We start from the raw sequence: 21295 nt of genomic DNA, 5'->3' as shown, positions 1-21295 counted from the left end.
GGTGACACATTACTAATAAATCTCTTTGTTACCCAAAGACAAAATACATCATCCCATGGAATTTAATCTTCAGTTTTTTAAGGGGACAATTTTGGGAAGTTGAGCTTGAACCAAAACTCCTCTGAGTTGGAAACTGCGGGAGTTTTTTTTTTTTTCAACTGACAGAAAAATAATTCTTTCAAGTAAGTCAATGGTAATTTTCTTCCAACCCATCCCAGCTCATCGTGATATTAATTTATTAATAGCTGCTGATTAAAGACTGAAAGAGGACATATTTACTGAAATACAGACACAATTTAAAGGTTCGCTTTATGGTTTCCAGAAATGATTATAGTTATGATAGAAACAAATAAAAAGTCATGTTTTTATAAAAGAAGATTGCAGTTATAGGCCTGAGCCTTCTAATCCTTAATTAATAAACAATAATGGTTAAAGGTCTAAAAGATTGGAGTTATGCTTTTAGGTTTGATTTTAAAAATATTTACCCATTTGAATAACTTCATGCATGTAAGTAGTCTCAATAGGCTTTGGGTTGGGCTCAAAGTTACTTGTAAGCAAAGGCTTTTGCAGAACCAGGGCCTACATATGTAACTTACATTTCCAATGTGTTTTAAATGGAAAAATACATAAAGAGGATGCAAGTAACTTTTACAATACAGAGAGTACAACTTCTGAATGGGTACAGTGCAATACTTAGATAAAAGTCTCTACAAATAAATATCTGCCAAAGGACTTTTTTCAAGATTAGGAAAATGAGCAAATAAGATTGAACATTGTACAATTATAAAATATTTTAAATTGTTCACGGCTCTGAGTAATGCAATATGATTACAGTATCCTGTAACTACTGCCCTCATGATTTAGCTTTTGTTCAGTCCATAATAGGCACACAAGGCTTTGTGTTTACTTGTAAATTAATGTCAGCAGTTCTGAAGTTTTGATTGTCCAATAAAAAGACAGTGTGGGATAATTAAACAATAAATATACTTTTCAGAACACATTTTAACAGGAAAAAGTCATGACTGAATAGCAGCAGAGCCAAGTGATTTAATGTAAATGTAGGAAGCATTTTTTCCTGTAAATTGCATCAATTTTTTTCTAAAATGCCCAAATAAATGAAGTGAGAAAACACATGAAAAGGAAACTCTTAAATACAATTACTTCATATAAAGTTTGAATAAAGATACCATCAATTTGCACTTATTCCCTGTATTATAATTTACTAACATACACTAGCACAGTTACAGACAGTTTATGTAAGAAGTAACGGGAGAGGATATGGGAATGTAAAGAGTGCATGCCTTAGTTGCATTGTATCAGATAATGTGTCCCTTTAATTCCAGTTTCAACATTCTAAATGTTTTCTTTCTTTATTGTTAGTGGAATGGAAATCTATTGTGGGCTTTAGCAACTTAGAACTTGCAGCAATTGATTTTAGGTAACTTGACATTTCAGCTGGGGCTTCGCAGAAGTGAGTCATTTAATAAAAGATGGCATTACAGTAAGATGTCATTTTCTCGATTGGTGCCAAGCTGGACAGAGAAAACTTGGCATCAATGGTAAAAATGTCATTTCCTTCAGCCACATTGAGTGGTACCATCTGCCCATTATCTCTGACTCAATGCAGTGTACGTTTGAGTTGCCAGTTTCCAGAAAGATGCTGTGTTTTTTTATGGTCCTAGGCTCATAAAGCTTGCAGAATATTCAGCTAGAATTAAATACAATGTAAAAACATTGGGGGAAGGGGGGGAAGAGGTGAAACACTGATATTAAATATTTTTTCTCTCTTTTCTTAAGGTAGTGTTATAAAGGAAGGTACTAAAACGATCACATCCAGCCTAGTTTGGTCATGAAGGCATGCACATAGCTTACATTTATCTGAACCTGCTTAATTCCTGTTTTTTCAACTTTGGTTTTGCTTTTCTGTGGTTTGTGAGGAATGCAGCATAGTCTATAGAATTTGGAATATATGAAAACAAGAAGTGCAGTCCATCAAGCAGGGATGTTATCAAAACTGTGACACAGAATAAAGAGAGCTATGTGTCCATTGTAGGTATCTAGGCCAGGAATGGCAATCAGCTAAATATGTAGGCACTATTGGTGAGAATGTCATCTAAAAAAAAGATACTTGAGAAAATGTTAGGTGAGAACTCATTTAAATGTTGAGTTGGACATGTTTAAATTTGAGGGTCCTTTGATCTACTCCCCAAATGGACAAGATTGTGTGCTGCACTGATGCTCTGTGCTGTAGTGCCAATGCAAAGCAGACCTGAGGCTGATAAACTGGCCATGGAAAGAACTCCCCAGTACAGGGGGAACACAGCAGCTCCTACACACCATCTACCCCAGCCAACTGCTATTGTGGTTGTGGAAAGTGGCCTATACCAAGAGGCTCCTCATGCCTCTATGATGGATCCATCCATAGCAGCCATCGGCAGCTGGCATGATTTAAAATAGGTCTACTTTATCCAGGGGAACTAGTCTGGCACACAGATGGCTGAGGATCGGGGAAGTGAGAAGGCCTCCTTTGAATCCCCTTCCCTAGAAATAACACAGTGGAGCAATAGGAACAAACAGAATGGAGCAATAAAATCTGGTGTATAGAGGAAGAAAAGCTGAAAGGAGAAAGGAATTCTAGATGGAGAGGGTGATATAAGCAGAAAGGGAATGGTGAAGCAGAGAGAATTGTAACAAAGAAAGAGAGGAATCAGTGGATTAGAGTTTGCAGCAGAGAGATTATTATTATTAAGATAGGCCACAAACTATGGACCAAGGACCTGGATCTTCGAGTGTAGTTGGCACCATCAGCTCTCATTGTCTTCAGTGGGAACTATTTGTGCAGCATCTCACAAGGAAATTTAAAAAGACAAAAAATATACTTTTGCTTCACTTACCTGTCAGCATTGATGATGATACCTAATGCAAAGATGATGATACGTAATGCAGTTCTTCAACCTGTTTTATTATCATGTTGATTTTTTTAATGACCCGTTTTTGTTGTTGCTGTGAGTTTGAGTGTTGGTGATATCAAGAATTATGGAAATAGAAATTCACAAACCTGAGTGACTCTACTTGGGTAGGGATAAGTTAAAAAGCTTTGTAGTTCACTTTTTAAATATATGTACTTCCCCAGTCTAAGTGTACAGCTGTATTCTGTTAAAGACTATGGACCTCAAATATATTATTTTTATTTTATATTATATTAAAATTACATTGTGGAAGCACCTAAGGCACTAGTTGAGATCAGGGTACTAAGTGTTCTACAAATACATAGTAAGAGACAATCTTTGCAATGAAAAGCTTACTATTTAAATAGACAAGACAAAAGGAGAAATGACATACTGTTATCACCAGTGTACTGATGGGGGAACTCAGACACAGAGATAAAGTAACAGGTACCTGTCCACGGTGACACAGGTATAACCCAGGTCTAGAGACAATCTGGAATTGGACCTGTATCTACTAGGGTTTAGCTCAGGGCCTTAACCACAAGATCCCTTCTTTACCTTTTTTTTTTTTTTTTTTAATTTTTGGTCACATCTTAATTTTTAATTTATTTGGTTAGATACAATTGCTCGCTATGTTTATGGTCTCAGGCCAAAAGTTAAATACAATGATAAATCTGCACACAAAGGTCCAGGAATAAGGAGACACACAGATAAAAAGAAGAAAGAATTGTAAATATATATATAAATTCACACACACACACACACACACACACACCAATGACCCTCCAAATTTCTGGTAGATAATTTCTCTCAGTGAACCAAGCAAAATATTATTTTATGACGGTCTTCCTTGCAGAGAACAATGTTTCAACTAGTTCAGCATCATCTCTCCTATCAGGGCTTATGGCTGATGCACTGGGGCAGGCATGCTCAAACTGAGGGGGATTGTCCCTTGTCCTGAGCTCAGAGACTGTGGAGCTACTCAAGAGCAGAGAGCAAAGACAAAGCAGCAGTTAGTTCTATCAGAGACTGGGTTCCCTTTGGATCTCTGTCCCTCTCCTGTCCTGTTCTGTCCCTTCAGTCTGTCTCCCTTAGGGTGATATCCAGGTAACACACCAGTTTCCAGGTGGATCAATTTTTTCCACTATGTGCACAATAACAAGCTCCTCCATATCACTGTTATGTGTCAGATGTGGCTAATATTCTGATTTCATTAATGGAATCATTGGAAATTTGCATAATTCACAATTCTGATGAAAAATCCAGATGAGATTTTCCACAACAATATTTGTGAAAACTTTATCCCATTTACTGACCACTAATACATATGAAAGTGGGGCCTGAGCTCATTTCCTTTGATAAAAAGCGGTGCATGATTGTAAAAATTTGGAGATCCACTGCTATAGGGGAAGTGGAAATAACCTCATCTTGTAGCTAGAAAATGTTCTGCAAAACGTCCAGAACAGCTTGGAAAGGTTATAATGTAATTTAAAACATTAGACATCTTTGGGTTTCTGGACTAATTATTGAGCTAACTTGCCAGCTATAATTTTTACATGTTTTCAAGCTGTTTACGGTTTCTAGTGGAGTATGATAAACAATAGTATCATTAGTATTTGCATGGAATTTAGAAAAGCTCTTTATTGAACTATTTGTATTTTATTTTGACAGTTGTTAATTCAAAAAAACTATTTAAAAAAAATTGGATTCCACAAGAAAAAGAAGAAGCCTGGATTTTGCTTATTCAAATGAACTATGTGATCCATCATCCTGTACCATCTTTTCCAAAATAATGTCTTGTGTGATGACTTATTGCCTGTTTGTAAAGAGAAGTGAATGGTACAGAAAATGTAATTTACTTTTCTGTTCTGCACTGAATTTATTGTTTACTAATTGAAATGTCATATACTATGAATTATACAACACAAAAGACAGTCAAAGGGAATGTCTGTACGAAAAACAAACAAAATCATTGGATCATTGGTTCAAGTTCAAATAATATTAACTGAGCTAAAAATTTGCCTTTGTGGATGACAGGTAATTATTTTCCCAGTAATCAATGCTAATCCTTACTGGAGTTGTATTCTCAAAGCCAATGTTTCTTTATAGCAACAGGGGTGGTATGTGTTTACAGGTAATTGACTCATTTTGGCACACAGTAAAATTTTACCTTCTTTTTCCCCCCCTGTATTTTGCATGACTAATGGCATGAATCTACTGATTAAGAAGGCTCTTGCCTTTCCTACAGAATTTTCAGCAGACCTCCCTCTGTAACTCAGAGGTTACTTTATTGCTCCATCTGTCTATATTCTCCCATGAGACAATAATACATGTTGCAGGTGCATGGGTTGAGTATGAAGGGAGTATGCCATGAAGCATAAATAAACATGACAGGTATAGAGAAAGAACAGAGATACAATAACTCATCAATGTCACTTTAGGTTTAACACTCTCCATACTAAAAGTTCCCACAAACATTATGAGTTGGATTAAGTATTCTTCACTTCCTGTCCTAAATTGCTGTGTAGTATTGATTTGCTTTTTTGAAGAAGCTGTCTTGTTTTTCCTGTACGGATTAAAGGTCAGTAATTCTTATTTATGCATACAAATAAAGACTTACATATATATGTATTCCAAAACAAAACCACTACATTGTGTAGCAGTTAAGATTATTCAAGTACAGACAACACCTGCCCAAAGATTTGAAAATTAGGAAATCGACAGTTAAATTAAGCCAAACACACTACTCAGAAACAAGTGAATAACAGTATATAGGTAGGTTTCAGAGTAGCAGCCGTGTTAGTCTGTATAAGCTTTTCTATTGGGTTAGGGTGTATAGGTAGTAGATTTTTCATGGTACGTTTAGCCCATGTACATCATACACATACACAAATGCCTCACCAAAACAAACAGAAGCAAAGAGTCAATCTTTTTGGTATATGTCTAGATGATCAAGTAATCTACTAATGAGAACTCTTGGTTGGTAAATTACCAAAGAATCCCCTTTCATCCATTGACTCCTGCCAAACAAAAGACTTTCAAAATGCAAATTAACTGGAGGGGAAGGTGTGACCTCTAATGTCACAATGACACTAGTTAGAATGACTTCAACTATTGATCTTGCATTGAAATTTAGCACCATTCATTAATAACTTTGCTTAATTACAACTAATTTCTTCCAAAGTAAACTGGGTATCTAGTTTTGTCGAAGAGCTTTGTTAGCTAGAGGCAGGGAAAAAAAGGTGAGCTTCACAAAAAATTTTCCTAAAGGACCCATTTCAAATAAACATTAACTAATTAACAGATTTAGCTGAAAATTCATAGAAAATCCATTCTATATTCTAAGAATAAAAGTGTAGTAATTTCGGGGAAGATACACATATAATTAATAAAGAGACTGAATTCCTGTTTTAAGCGCAAGTCAATAGACATAACTTGAACTATCGAATTAACAATCAATCTCTCCATACTACATGAGTGTGTAACTAAATTTTTTTTTTAACATTTTTAGGGTGCTTTGGGATCCTACTGGCTAAAATGTGCATTATAAGTATAAATCATTGTAATTAAAACACTTGATTCCTCATCTGATCTGTAGCTTACTTTTAACATACTATTTTAGAAATAAATGCAGTACTCCTGATTGATAAACTCAGGGAAAGAGCTCCTCTGTTTTGCCATAAAACAAGTGCAGCATAGGCAGTGGTAGTGTAAAATTCCCTCTATCACCTCACCATTGTTCTTTTTCTGACATGAAAGGAATATCTGTAGGACAAGTCAATCTCTGCAGCCATTAATTCCTTGGCCTCTCTGCTGGGACTGGTAACAAGAATGACACCTCGTGCCAAATGTGATTGTACATTTTGGTTTGTAGATATTTGCCAACTATGAAATGGACTGAGACCATGTAATTTCACAAAGGGGCACCAAAATGCTATCAGATGGCTGGATGATCAGAGTTACATGGACTCCACTAAAAAGATGACCTAGAGCAGAAAGGCACAATAGTTTGGTCTACCTCTTCATAGATTCCGTTTTTTATTTACTTGATTCTCAGCGCCTGTCTGTTAGTGTATTCTTGAGGGCCGAAGTGGTCATTTTATGCATCCCACGGAACCTAAACCAGACTATATTTTTAACCTTTGTAAAACAGCACCCCTTTGTTAAGGCTGCATAAATAAATACATTCTGTGGGACAGATCCTTGGCAAGGTCAATCAGCACAATTATATTGATGTCAACTGATTTAGTCCATCTGAGGATTTGGAGCTGTATATAAAGGTTCTATTTATCCATTACCAGTCCTCTGATTCCTCCAGTCAGGGCTGCCCAGAGGGTGGGGGGGCGGGCAAGTGGAGCAATTTGCCCCAGGCCCTGGGCCCCAGAGGGGCCCCCACGAGAATATAGTATTCTATAGTATTGTAACTTTTTTTTATGGAAGGGGCCCCTGAAATTGCTTTGCCCCAGGCCCCTGGAATCCTCTGGGCGGCCCTGCATCCAGTCCTCTTACTGTACATACAAGATCAAAGGTTTTGACTTTCTGCTCACAGTTTGGCCCATTGCAGTCTCACAGTATCATAAATATTAAGAACCATTGTAAAATTATTTATGTAAATCAAACTCAATATTTCCCTGTAAATATCACTATTAAAACAAGCACCTATTATGTGTAATACAAAAATGATAAAATTCGGTAAAGGCATCAGTGGTTTGAGCCTTGGCCTGCTAAACCCAGGGTTGTGAGTTCAATCCTTGAGGGGGCCACTTGGGGATTTGGGGCAAAATCAGTACTTGGTCCTGCTAGTGAAGGCAGGGGGCTGGACTCGATGACCTTTCAAGGTCCCTTCCAGTTCTAGGAGATAGGATATCTCCATTAGTTTAAACCTTATTGATCTCATTGAGTTATAGAAAATGTGGTCTTGTGGTTAAGGCATAGGACTAGGAGTTAGGACAGAAGGGTTGGTTCTTTATCGCGATTCTCATACAAACTTGTGCCCTGATTTTGCAAAGATTCATGCAGTGCTTAAGTTTAAGCATGGGAGTAATCCTATTGATCTCAGCACAAGGCAAGGACCCTGATATGAGTTAGGACATGCAGGTTCATTGTTATCTCTTTATTTCCCAGTGTTCCCATCTGTCAAATGGTGAGGATAATTCTTTCCTGCCTCAGAGGAGTGTTGCAGGGCAAGATTCATCATTGTCAGAAATGCACTTTGACATCCTCAGATGGGAGGTGTTATATCCTCTAAGCACAAAGCATCACTATCGTTGCTATATTCAGTATAGCACATATTCAGTTAGCTTGGGTTAAGTGAAAACTGAATTGTTTACATTACCAAGAATAATGCCTCTCAAGTAAAGGATTTAAAAACTGGCCATTTTTATAGTGGTTTTGGCCTATGAAAAATCATTGAGCTCTTTTGAAGATCCATATTTTAACATATTTGGAGCCCTTAATTAAAGGGCTAATGAAAACATAAAATACACCATTTGCACTAACAACAAGGAGTCTGGTGGCACCTTAAAGATTACGAAAGCTTATGCCCAAATAAATCTGTTAGTCTTTAAGGTGCCACCAGACTCCTTGTTGTTTTTGTAGATACAGACTAACACGGCTACCCCCTGATACTTGACACCATTTGCACCATTTCAGGAGTGTTCATACTGCTATAGAAGAGTCTCTCCAGTAGTATATGTAATGGTAGAGAGCAGCTGTTTCCTCTCTCCATAACTTGTTCACTAAGGGCATGTCTACACTACGAAATTAGGTCGATTTTATAGAAGTCGATCTTTAGCAACCAATTTTATACAGTCGATCGTGCATGTCCCCACTAAGTACATTAGGTCGGTGGAATGGGGATGGTTGTGTAGACGCATTCATTATAAAATCGACCTAATGCGGCTAAATTCGACCTAACCTTGTAGTGTAGACCAGTCCGAAGACTTTGTCTAAAGTAGCTCCATCAACAGTAGCCATGGTGAAAGCACTAGTGTAAATGGAATACAGGCATTTTTAAAACAGTGCCATCTGTTACGCTGAACTATTTGGGTGCGTGCACACAGGGGCACGTGTTTAATATCATGGCAGTACAGAAATCCCCAGGCAGAGATAGTTGTAACAACAAGAGATAACTAACTGTGCAAATTTATTCTGCTGTTAAGTCAATGAAATCAGTTTGCATTTTGCCTCAACGTTAATAGAGCTGTATTGAATAGACATAAATGATTACAGGACTGATAATGTTCCATATTTGATTTTCACACCCACAGCTCAGTGTGCTTATGTTGACTGCTGATACTTAAAAGATAAATCAAAGTCAAATTATGGGAAAAGGGCAAGGAGAAGGATTGGATTTACCTGTGAGAGCTAGTATCAAATGTAGTCCAGCCAAGATTTAAAGGTCAACACAGTGTCATCTCTCTTGAGATCCTGCTGTTAAATTGTGATGAATTAGTAGTGAATAAAGAAATTGGGTCCCTTCTTCCTGTTACACTTATCTTCCGGATTACCTTGACTGGCAGAAATGTGTGAGAGGGAAGGTGCGTCAAAAAAATTGCATGCTGTTTTTTCTTCTTCTTTTGTTGACAAGAGTTTGATGAATGAGAGAAGATAGCCATGATGAAAATCCTGGTTAAACTACTTTCATGTGTATAGTAAACCCAGTTTATTATAGACTGTACAAGGCTAATCTTACTGGTAGTGTGTTATTTATTATTGTATATATCTTCTGAGGACTCAGGCTAATGAAAAAAATGATTAATAATGATTAAAGAAAGCTTTGTTTGTAAATATATACTGAAATCTGATCATGCAGTATCTGAGAACAAGGCACAATGCTAAAAACAACATAAGGAAAAAGATTAAGTAGGTGGTCTCAATGAAACAGAAGGCAGATTAATTGATTCTTTATAAAGTTGAGACACTAGCATGACTCATTTCTTTCGAAACTACATAATGCTGCTTCTATGTAAAGGACAATCAATGGCAGTGAAGAGGAACTAGACTCTAATTAATAAAATGACTCTTCCTTTTCCAGCACATTCACCCTCAGAAAGCAATATGTTATTGATAAATGTGAGATATGTTTGGGTCTGCTGATCTATTCTCTCGTTTTGATCCTTAGAAGTGCTTTATATTCCTTAGTTTAAATTAATTTTGCCCATCCAGCCTGGATGAGTTGTTTAATGTGGTTATATAATACTTTTGGAATGGCTTTGTTTGTATTCAAACATTCATTGAGCTCCATTCCAAGGTGTTCATTAGCGAAGTTAATAGCACTGCATAAGCATAGTTTGTTTGAAATAATCAGATGTCTGGAGAAACACCTGATTTTTTTTTCTTGGATATAATAGTTGTGGCTGAAATTATTGATACTCTGCTAATGCCACAATCTGTTGCTTAAATTACTGTAGTTGTTTTCATTGTAATTACTCTGACACATTACCACTAGAAGAGTTAAAAACAGCAAATTGAGCCATTTAAAACAATTAGATTGCTTTAGTGCTAACAATATAAGAAGGAACCAAAAACTTCTAAATTATCTTCTTCAAAGAAATTCTTCTTAGGTTTATATGCTTTCAAAATTCTGTTAAGCAATAATTATGGTTTTCTTTATTCATAAAAAGATGGTTTTGGGGAGGAAGGTTAATGACAGAAAAACAAAGAGCCAGCACACTTGTAATCAGCCATACACTTTAGTCATGTGTATTTGGCTAGATACTTCAGCTGACAACCAAAATAAAAGGTCTGATCTACACATGGTTTTTGTAACTGTTTAACTATATCAGTTTGAGGAGTGAATTTTTACTGAAAGAGTTAAATCAGTGCAACTCCTAGTGTAGGTGCCTTATATTAGCATAGCGTATTCCCCTAATCTTACAGCAATAAACTATAATAGTACAAGCACCTTTGTCCAATATAACTTCATTTACACTGTGGAGTTGTTCTGCTTTAACTATACCTATTTCAAACCAATATACATAAAACAGTACAAAAATATGTGTAGACAAACACAAAAAGTTTGAGATATATTATTGCCTATAACTGTGGTATATGGTACTTACAGGATTTTTTTTTCAAAGTTAAATAATTGTTTAGTATTGAACTGATTTAACTTATCAGTTATATTTTAAGTTATATACACTATCCTTGTGGCTGAGTATAAGGAATATATATGTGCTGACATCTGTGCTTCCATGATCATTGCTTCACAATCCTTGGCAAGGCATCCATATGGATTTTTTGATACCTCTGAAGGACATGTATGTACCCTTGGAGGTAATTTATGTTTACTCTAAAAGGTTGGAGATCTGTGTATTGACCTACAGATCTACTTGAAAATACGTTCCAGCAATTGCACAAAATTTTAATCCATCAAAATCTGACAAAAGTGGTAGTAAGTGAGAATGGACCTCACTCATTAGAAGTTGAATGCTTCATGTCATATTAAATCATCATTGTACCACATTGCTCATCAGTGATTTGGAGAAAAGATTTTTGTCAAGCAATGAAACATGCCTGATGTTCTTCACCCAGAAGATCATATACATATACTTAATTACTTGAAAGACAGCTTGTGCTTCTATATCATGCACTCTGATGGTCAGAAGATAGGTGCATACCTGTTTGGAATTACTGAAACCCTCAATGATGATACTTGTGGTACCTTGAACAGTATCAGAGTTGGAAGGGAATTTCTTAATTAGGTATAATTAAATTGTAGGGTTGGATTGGATTATGGCTGTATGGACAACTAGCAGTGAATTTAAGGCAGCATAATGTAATTTTTGATTATAGTGAGTTGTAAGTATTGTAAAGGGTGCCTAGAGCTGGGGATGGGAGCTTCAGTATTTGTTTTAGAAATTAAAATATATAGATACATAAAATAGAATTTATAGGCACCGATAAAATGATAAGGGATATGAGTCAACAAAAGATTTTTTACATCCAGGCAAGTGCTATTAGCTTAACTCTGTTGCAAGAGCTAAATGGGTTACTGGTGTGGTAAGTGGTTTCACAAGGCAGAGACATGTTACTCAGCTTTTAGCAGCAGACATCTCCACTGGATTAATCATTTCAAGCATTTCAGACTAAGAATATATGGATGAAGCACTTTTGTGTCAAAACAATTCCATTCCTGAGTCACCTGCTTTATTGGTGACAACAGATCATGTGTCAGCTTTTGCTTCCATCAAGCAGCTGATTCCATTATATCTGTTTTGCATACTGTGATAGGATGGAAGTTCTGTACACCTGTCTGAGATACTTCTAAGACACCTGCCCCCTTGTTTTCTAGCAACTTAATTACATTTGACTAGAAATGGAAGACATCCATATACATTGGATTTAGTGGCAATGTTTAGAGCTTAACCAGAAATCTAGGTAATCTGTTCTAGTTTCCAAGTTAGTAATAGTCATGTCAAGGGAGGAATATATTATGTATTGGAATCCTGTTTAGCTTTGGATAAAATGAGGAGTCTATTTTATAACTACCTAAGAATTTTGATTCAATCTTCACTGAAAAGGTTAATGGTGACCACATACAAAACACAATTAATATTAACAACAAGGGGGAAGGAACACAAGTCAAAGTGGGGAAAGAACAGATTAAATAATATTTAGAGAAGTTGAATATATTCAAGTCAGCATGGCTTGATTAAATTCATCCTAGGCTATTTAAAGAAATAACTGTCTTTCTCCAGCCCTCTGGGTCCTCACCCATTCTCCATGAGTTCTCAAAGATAATAGCTAATGGTTCTGAGATTGCTTCAAACATAGTACTTCTCTTTGTTCCCCTTTTTAAAGATGACTCAGGGAATTATAGAACCAAACAGCCTAACTCTGATACCTGGAAAGATATTGGAACAAATCATTAAATAATAATTTGTAAGCACCTAGAGGATTATAGGACTCTAAGGAATAGCCAGCGTGGATTTGTCAAGAACAAATCATACCTAACCAATTTTATTTATTTTTTTGACTAGGTTACTGGCCTGGAGGATGGGGAGAAGCCATAGACGTGATATATCTTGATTTTAGTAAGGCTTTCAACACAGTTCCATGTGACATTTTCATAAGGAAATTAGGGACATGTGGTCAACGTGAAATTACTGTAAAATGGGTGCACAACTGGTTGAGTAGTTATCAATAATTTGCTGTCAAACCAGGAAGGCATATGTAGTGGGCTCAATCTTGGAGCTGGTACTAGTCAGTAATTTCATTAATGACTTGGATAATGGAATGGAGAGTATGCTTATAAAATGTGGGTATGACAAAAAGATGGGAGGGATTACAAGCACTGAGGAGGACAGGATTAGAATTCAAAATGACCTTGTCAATTTAGAGAATTGGTCTGAAATCAACAAGATGAAATTCAATTAAAAACAAGTGCAAAATACTTTACTTTGGAAGGAAAAATCAAATACAAAACTACAAAATAGGGAATAACTGGCAAGGTGGTAGTACTGATGGAAAGGATCTGGGGTGATATTGGATAATAAATTGAATATGAGTCAACAATGTGGAGCAGTTGCAAAAATGGCTAATATCATTCTGGGGTACATTAACAGGCGTGCAATATGTAAGACATGGGAGGTAATTGTCCCTCTCTACTTGGCACTGGTGAAGCCTCTGTTGGAGTACTGTGCCTAGGCACCACACTTTAGGAAACATGTGGATCATCTGGAGACTCCAGAGTAGAGTAACAAAAATGATAAAAGGTTTACAAAATCTGACCTAAAACTGGGCATGTTTAGTCTTCAGAAAAGAAGATCCAGGAGTGGGGGACACCTGATAACAGTCTTCAAACATGTTAAGGGCTGTTACAAAGAGAACAGTGATCAATTGTTCTCCATGTCCATTGAAGGTAGGACAAGAAGTAAGGGGCTTAATCAGAAGCCAGGGAGATTTAGGTTAGATATTAGGGAAAAATTTCTAATTATAAAGGTAGTTGAGCTCTGTAATAGGCTTCCAAGAGAGATTGTGGAAGCCCCATCATTGTAGGATTTTAAGAACATGTTGAACAAACATCTGTAATGGATGGTTTAGGTTCATTTGGTCTCGCTGCAGCACAGGGGGCTGGACTTGGTGACCTCTCAAGGTTCCTTCTAGTTCTACCTTTCTATGATTCTGTGATTATGGGATAACAACAGCTATGTTATGTCTGTCTTTGTAGAGAAACAACTCAATAGAGAAAAAGTTCTGTTCCTGAGCTGCAGAAGTGGTGTAGTCTTGTCTATGGGAGCCAAGATGGATGAGGTAATATATTTTATTGGATCAACTTCTGTTTGTGGAAGAGACAAGCTTTCAAGCTTCACAGAGCTCTTCTTCATGTCTGAAGAAAGAAACTAGAGTGTCCAAGCTAAATACAAGGTGGGACACATTGTTAAGCATGCAGGGTTCAGACATGTTGTGGGAGACCATTAAAATGAACTGGGCAATTATCACCTTTTCAGTCATAGGACAATGGAAGGTTAATAAGCTGCAGGGTGTGTTATAAAATATTTTCTATAAGAGTCTAACAGCCAACAAAAGTACTTTTAATCAAAGCCATTTCCATGTTTTTCCTGGGTAGCAAGGCTAAAAGTCAGAAAAACATAGCTGTTTTTTTTTTTTATAAAAGGTCTTTAGCTTTGATAGAGGGAGCCATTCTTTAGGTTCATAATACAACAGAAAAAGATTCTCTATTGTGCTGCACCTTGTATAGTCATTACTTCAGTTCAAAATGACTTTATTCTAATTTGGTAGCATTTTATGCTCACTTTGCCTTGTTGTAAATAACTACACAAGGTGCAGAGCAAAGGAGAATAAGCCCCAGGGATCCCCAATACCCACACAATGTAGACAGAAAAAGGATGGAATCAAATTGTCCATAAATTATTATAATAAATCTGGAATCCCTAACCTTCAGGGACTGATATTGCTTAATCTAACCTGGTTTCCAATGCCTTCCTGGTGGTGAAATGTTGCCAAGTTGTCCTTAATTAGATTTTCTGGATTGTTTAATTTGCTCCAGTATGTGTCCTTATACTTAACTGGGAAGGGATAATACCTGTTGCAGCATTCAGCCACTTGCTAGGAAGCTGGGGCTTCCAAACTGGAATGAGAAGCAGCCTTCAGATATGAAGTGCAGGAAATGTGTGTAGCATCTGCAGCCCAGCTGCTGTGGAAGGTCAGTTTGTCCAGATCAAACCCTTAAAAACAGTTTAACAAATTTACCGCAGTTCTTATATTTAAAATGTACATCTGTGCTGATAACTTTTCTAACAGATCCATTCCAATATATGTTAAAATAGTAATAAACAAGCCTAAAATTAAGATCCTATGGTGACAGGAGCCAGTGGAAAACCATACGATAGCACCAATACTTGAGTTATCTGTCCACCACATCAATATAATTCATGCTCAAATGGTCGGCTAGTAAATTTCCCTGCTCCCCAAAAAATCCATAAATTTGCCTTGTTTTATGCTCATTTCATGCCTTTGCAATGCAGCTTACTAATTCAGAGAATATCTAGAGCAATTCCACTTTAAGATGTATAAAATCTATTGTATAGTGAGAACCATAAGTATATTGTATTTATGTCTTTGACATATTACAGAGGATACATAGTCCCTCTTGCTGACAGAGAGAGCATATTACTATCTTTCATCATATAAATCTCAATCTAAGGCCCAGTGAAGTCAATGTAAAGACTTTCTTTGTTTCAGGACCACAATGAACTATGGAAACAAGGCAAGTAAATGTCTAATAATAATTTTATTTTGTCATTATTTCAGAGATAACTCCTTTTGTTGATTAATTACTTTTTATGTATTTTCTAAAATAAGCATACCCAAATCCTCTTTAATCCTTGTTTTTATTATTTGAAAATTATAAGGAAAATATCTAACAAAGTTAACATTCGAGGAAATGAACATTTTCCATGGAAATAACATTTTGAAGGCTGAAATGGAAAATAATGTATGGGCTAAAAGTGAATTTCATTGTTGACAAATAGTTCCAAATTGCAGAGAAAAATACAAGTAATCAAAAAGTGATTCATGTCACAAGGTCAACATAAGGCTTCACTGAGAAAGTGAAGATGAGATATTTGGATGCAAAAACTGCTTTACCCCCACTTTGCTCAGTGCTGTTTCATAAGCTTTTAAGCAGGAAAACATACATCTCATGTCACTGTATATACAGAACATTGGCAACTGCACTAGAAACAACAGTTCTTAATTTAAATTAGTACTTCAAATCTCAAATACTCAGATTATATAATTTAAATAACCTGTCATGCTCTTCTAACATATAAAATAAAACAATCGTTGGAAATATTCTAAATCAGAATATGAAGAATAAGAGGAGAATTAAGGTTCTGAAGTGTCTATACAAATAAAAGGAATATAGGAATCACACTACTAAATGGTTGTGAATATGATCCTATTTGGGTATGATTAGAGATTGTTTAAAAATAACAAACTTAGAATAAAACTTTCAAATCATATCAAGAATATTGTTTTGGTTTTTGAAAACTGAACCAAAATGAAAAATGCAATTCATAACTAAATGAAATGTTTCAGTTCATTTTGTTTTGAAATTTCCTATAAAAATTATATTTTTTGTAAAAATTGAAATTTTCCTTTAACAAATTTTAGTTTTCAACAAAACCCGTTATTCTATATGAAAATTTCCCAGTCCTAAAGGTTTAAACAGTTCTACTTATAATTGAGTGGTATTGTAGATCAAAAGTATTTTTACTATACCAGAGAGCTGCAATTCAGCAATGAAACGTATGGTGGTAAATTATTTTGGTTTGGGATACAAGAATTGAAAACTGAAGGAAATAGCAAAGCAGGGCCAAAGGAGAAGAGGACCCAAAGATTTCTGCATCAACTCTCAGATTGCTGAAAACATACTGCAGAATACTGTACTAATGGGGAAATTTAACAAGTCATATATGCATTGGGTAACATGCATCTAAGCATGCTTTATCAAAGAAATTCCTAGGTTACATCTTAAAAATCATGAGCCAGAAAGTGCATAATCTAACCAGAGGGAAGGTACCAGTCAAGAATACAAAGTCAGCTAAGGCCTGTAAGGAAAAATAAGGACAGCAAGAAGGCAAATGAGTCCATTCTAGCTATAAGTATTAAGGTGCATGGGTTCATAACGATCAGATCTTGCTGTTGTAGATAAAATTCTCAAATTAGTGGGTGAAGGAAAGATTGCAGAAGTACAGTATATCATTTAATACAGTGTCACAAAACCTTACACACAAAATTAATTCAAATGGACTTGGATAGCAAGGTTCACCTGAACTGAAAACTGGCTGGAGAACTAAGTAAAGGGTTATAATAAAGAGTTGTTGAGCTGGAAGGAAGTGCCTAGTTGGGAATGGGTGCTAGTTTGAATCTTAATTAACATCACGTTTAATTATCTGAAAGAAGGATATATAGCATATTAATCAGATTTGTACATGATGCTAAATTGCATGGTGTTGCAAACATGAATAAGGGAAGAGAAGTAATACATAGGGATATAGAGGAAACATTTGACAAATGGATAGAAATCCATTTGGGGGGAGGGATAGCTCAGTGGTTTGAGCATTGGCCTGCTAAACCCAGGGTTGTGAGTTCAAACCTTGAGGGGGCCACTTAGGGATCTGGGGCAAAATCAATACTTGGCCCTGCTAGTGAAGGCAGGGGGCTGGACTCGATGACCTTTCAAGGTCCCTTCCAGTTCTAGGAGATAGGATATCTCCATTAATTTAAATCAACAAAATGAGATTTAACTAGAGGAAAATATAAAATGCAATACATCTGGGGAGAAAGTAATTTAAACTATGATTAATAAATGGAATGGGGAAACCTAGAAAGCAGTAGAGCTGAAAGAGAGCTAAGTTGATAGATGTCACCTGATATGGTGTGAGTGTGCATGGGAGGGAAGCACCATACAAAATAAGTGTCTGAGATTACGTCTTGGTAAAGGTAATGGTCATGGTTTCCACAGCTTTTTTATTCAAATGTTTCTTTTGTTCCCACCCTTCTCAGCCCCACCTCCTCAGGCCTAGGACTTTGAAACGTCCAAAGGTAAACTGCCTGGACACGGGGTTAGGGGTCTCCTCCAGGGAACTGTCTGTTCCTAGAGGCCATGGTGTTGAGTTTTAATTATTTTATCTTCCTGCAGATTCCATCCTATTTTCCTTTCACTTTTGTCTATTCATACACTTCATTAATCCAAGCTTCTCCCATCCACTGTTCCTAGCCTTTTCTTAAAATCAATCCCTGCTCACTACCTATCCCTCTAACTTTGTTCCCTAGTTTAGTTCACCTCTGCCAACTACACTTCCCCCTCCTGCTCAATCCCTTCACCTTGAACGCTTAAGCACGTCTCCTCATACTTCCTTCCCTCCCCAAAAGCCAACTTTCTGTGACCCTTGAAAGAGTTTCACTTTTTATAGATGATTCCTATGTGGGCTCTTTGGATGGTTCCTAAGGCATGAAGTCTGAGCACAGAGGAAACAATGCCATTTGAATTTCACAGTGATAATCTGTGAGGGGGAAATACATTAACTTCCCACTCATTGGGAGGAAAACAATATTTCTGAACCCAAACTAATCTAAATGGTTAAAATGGAATGTTTCAGGCTGGGAGATTTCCACAGAACAGGAAAAACAAAGTGAGGAACTACCACCAGGTCATCTCCCATCATTTACACATACATTGACCCAGACCTGAGTGAGTATTAACAGCAGAACAATCCCTGTGGTAAATGATATGTTGACCCAGCCCTGACTTTGTGAGGTAGGACTTGTGCACAGAAACTTGATCTTTGACTGTTACTTTTCCAATTAAACATTCAAGCAAAGCACACATGGGGTTCTACTTTGTCTCTTTGTTGTTCAAATTATATCATGATTAACTGCTTGCATAAGTTATCGGGACAGCATTCGTCAAATTAGCCATAGTTACTAAAACAGAAATGGAGAAGGTTAAAAGAGTGACTCTCTGGTCCTGTCTTTTAGATCTAAAAGCACAGATTGGGTCAAGAGCTGATAGTGTCCTTAAGATTTGTAACATATCCATGAAGGAATGTGCTGAGATTTGTTAATCCTGGTCTGAGTTTCTTTGTTAATGGACTGAGCCTAATGTGATATGATATAAAACTCATCAACTGAGGCTTTTAGTTCCATATCCAGCCGCATACAGAAGATGATTTTTTTCTGCTTTCAGCAGAAAGCTTCAGTCCATGAGCATGAGTGAAATGTGTTTGTTTTTTTCTTGTCAGAGGCAGAATTTTGGAAAAAACATCACCTGCTGTAGAGCTTTGTTATAAATCAAGCTATTTGTTGTACGCTGTAATAGAGATCGTTTGCTTTCAGTGAATCTCAGCAAAATTAGGGGGAAAAGTTGGGACAGCTCAGGTTAACCAGGCTCTGTTGTTCTGGGACCTATACCACATTATGAAGTTCAGCAACTTACATAAATGGGCCTTTTATTGCCTGGTAAAAACTAAATCAGAGTCTGAATGGAGAGTCCTAAAGGGTTCTTTACAACCTGTTTTCCTAATCTGTCCTAATTATAGAATACCTCTATAGATCCCATAAAATGAGTCTTTTCAGCTAGCATTTCCTTCATCTCAGAAGGAAGTTTCAATATCTACAACTGACTAGCCTTTACTCTGCAAATACATAACCTTCTAAGAGCATGCTGGAAGAATTATTTAATTCACAACACCTGGGCCTAGCCAGCCTTTCCTCATGGACAATCTTTGCCTGCAGGGTATGCAGCTGTGGTCCTTTCTTCAGGTAGGAGGAGAATTTTAACTTCTTTCTAACCGCTGGGTGAGGCCCATGCACCCAATCCTATACATTAAATTCCTGTAAACGCAGTTTGGCAAAGGTTTTAGCCTTGTATTGCTGATCTGACAGAGGGTATCTGCTGGTTATTTTTTGGAGGGAAAAAAATATTGGTGTAGTAGCCTATATTAATTGTTTTATAGACAGAAAACATGCAGCAGAGAGATTTAGGCAACCCTCATGCACCCAGCATGAGGGTCTTCTGAGAACTGGGACAGCAGGGAGCCTTTGAAGAATCCAGAGATCTAGGGGGGAACTTGGAAGACTACAGCAGCAGTCTGATAAAAATGAAGCCATTACAGGCAAGACTGTCTTTCATATGATGTAATGCTTTAATCGTACTAGTCCTCAACCTTTTCTCTGCAACTATGGGGGATGGAAACTTATTTCCACCCCTCCCCCTTTAATGAAAGCTGAGTAGGTTCTCATTTAATTGCTTGTTTCCAGGAACTGGAGATTTAAATAAAACACTGTAGGACAGCACTTCCCAGTGGCATAAACAGCTGCAAAGCTGCACGATTTGGCCCCAGGACAATTCTGCTTGTGTTAGGGTTATCCCTGGATGGACAGAGCTGGTATAGCAGCTCCTATGCTACTCTTCACCGCACCTCCATACAAGCTACTCTAACTTATCCTACTTTACGGAACACATGCTTAAATCATAAAAGAAGTCCCAGGTAAGTATGTGTGTAAGTGTCTGTGAGCATAGTGTATTTTCATTTTTTTAATCAGTTTTGAGTGAATTTGTTTAAAATATACTGCAACTTTGTTTTAAAAAATCTGCAGAAATTTCCCACAGGTCCCACACATAAATTAAACTGAATGATCTAGGACTGCGAACTAGTCCATGGTTTCATCTTCTCTATGCCAAGCAAAAAGACTATTTGAGGGGGTGAATTATGGCTAATGGGTCCTTTAGTTAGTCACACAATGCTTTTGTCCAGAAGTGACTGCTTTTCTTATATTTGTCCCTTCTGTACCAATAACAAACAGAAGGTGGAAAGAATATTTTGGATGCAAGGGAACTAGTATTTACTATAAATGACTTTATCAATGTGAGTTGGGTAGTTCAGGTCATTCATCACAAAACACACAGAAGTTGTACCTTGCAATAGGGAGGAAAGGGTTGCTTACTAGTATATCAGCTCTGGAGAATTATGGGGCATCTCTCGAGGCCCTCATTCTCCATTAGCATACATTTTGTGTGGTCATGTACACCAAGGCAAAGTGGGTGTAAAATGCTGCCACATTTTGGTACTGACTGTTGGCCGTGATTCAATAAAGTACTTAAGCACATGAATATTCCCTCTAAATTTTAAACGTCAGTAGCCCCATTAAGTATGGGCTTTGGTGCTTTGCTAAATCATTGCTTTAGTGACCAGTTTCAAGAGACACCCCCCCCCAAGAGGGTTAACCAGCTACTCTGTGTTAAAGTTTGTGGGGGTCTATCATATCTTGGTCATCTACAGTACAAGCAACAACCAGACTCTCATAATTCTCTT

Source organism: Terrapene carolina, unplaced genomic scaffold (genome assembly GCF_002925995.2).
Source record: "Terrapene carolina triunguis isolate 2854851 unplaced genomic scaffold, T_m_triunguis-2.0 Scaffold211, whole genome shotgun sequence".
Taxonomy (NCBI): domain Eukaryota; kingdom Metazoa; phylum Chordata; order Testudines; family Emydidae; genus Terrapene; species Terrapene triunguis.
Note: the sequence above shows the minus strand (reverse complement) of the source record.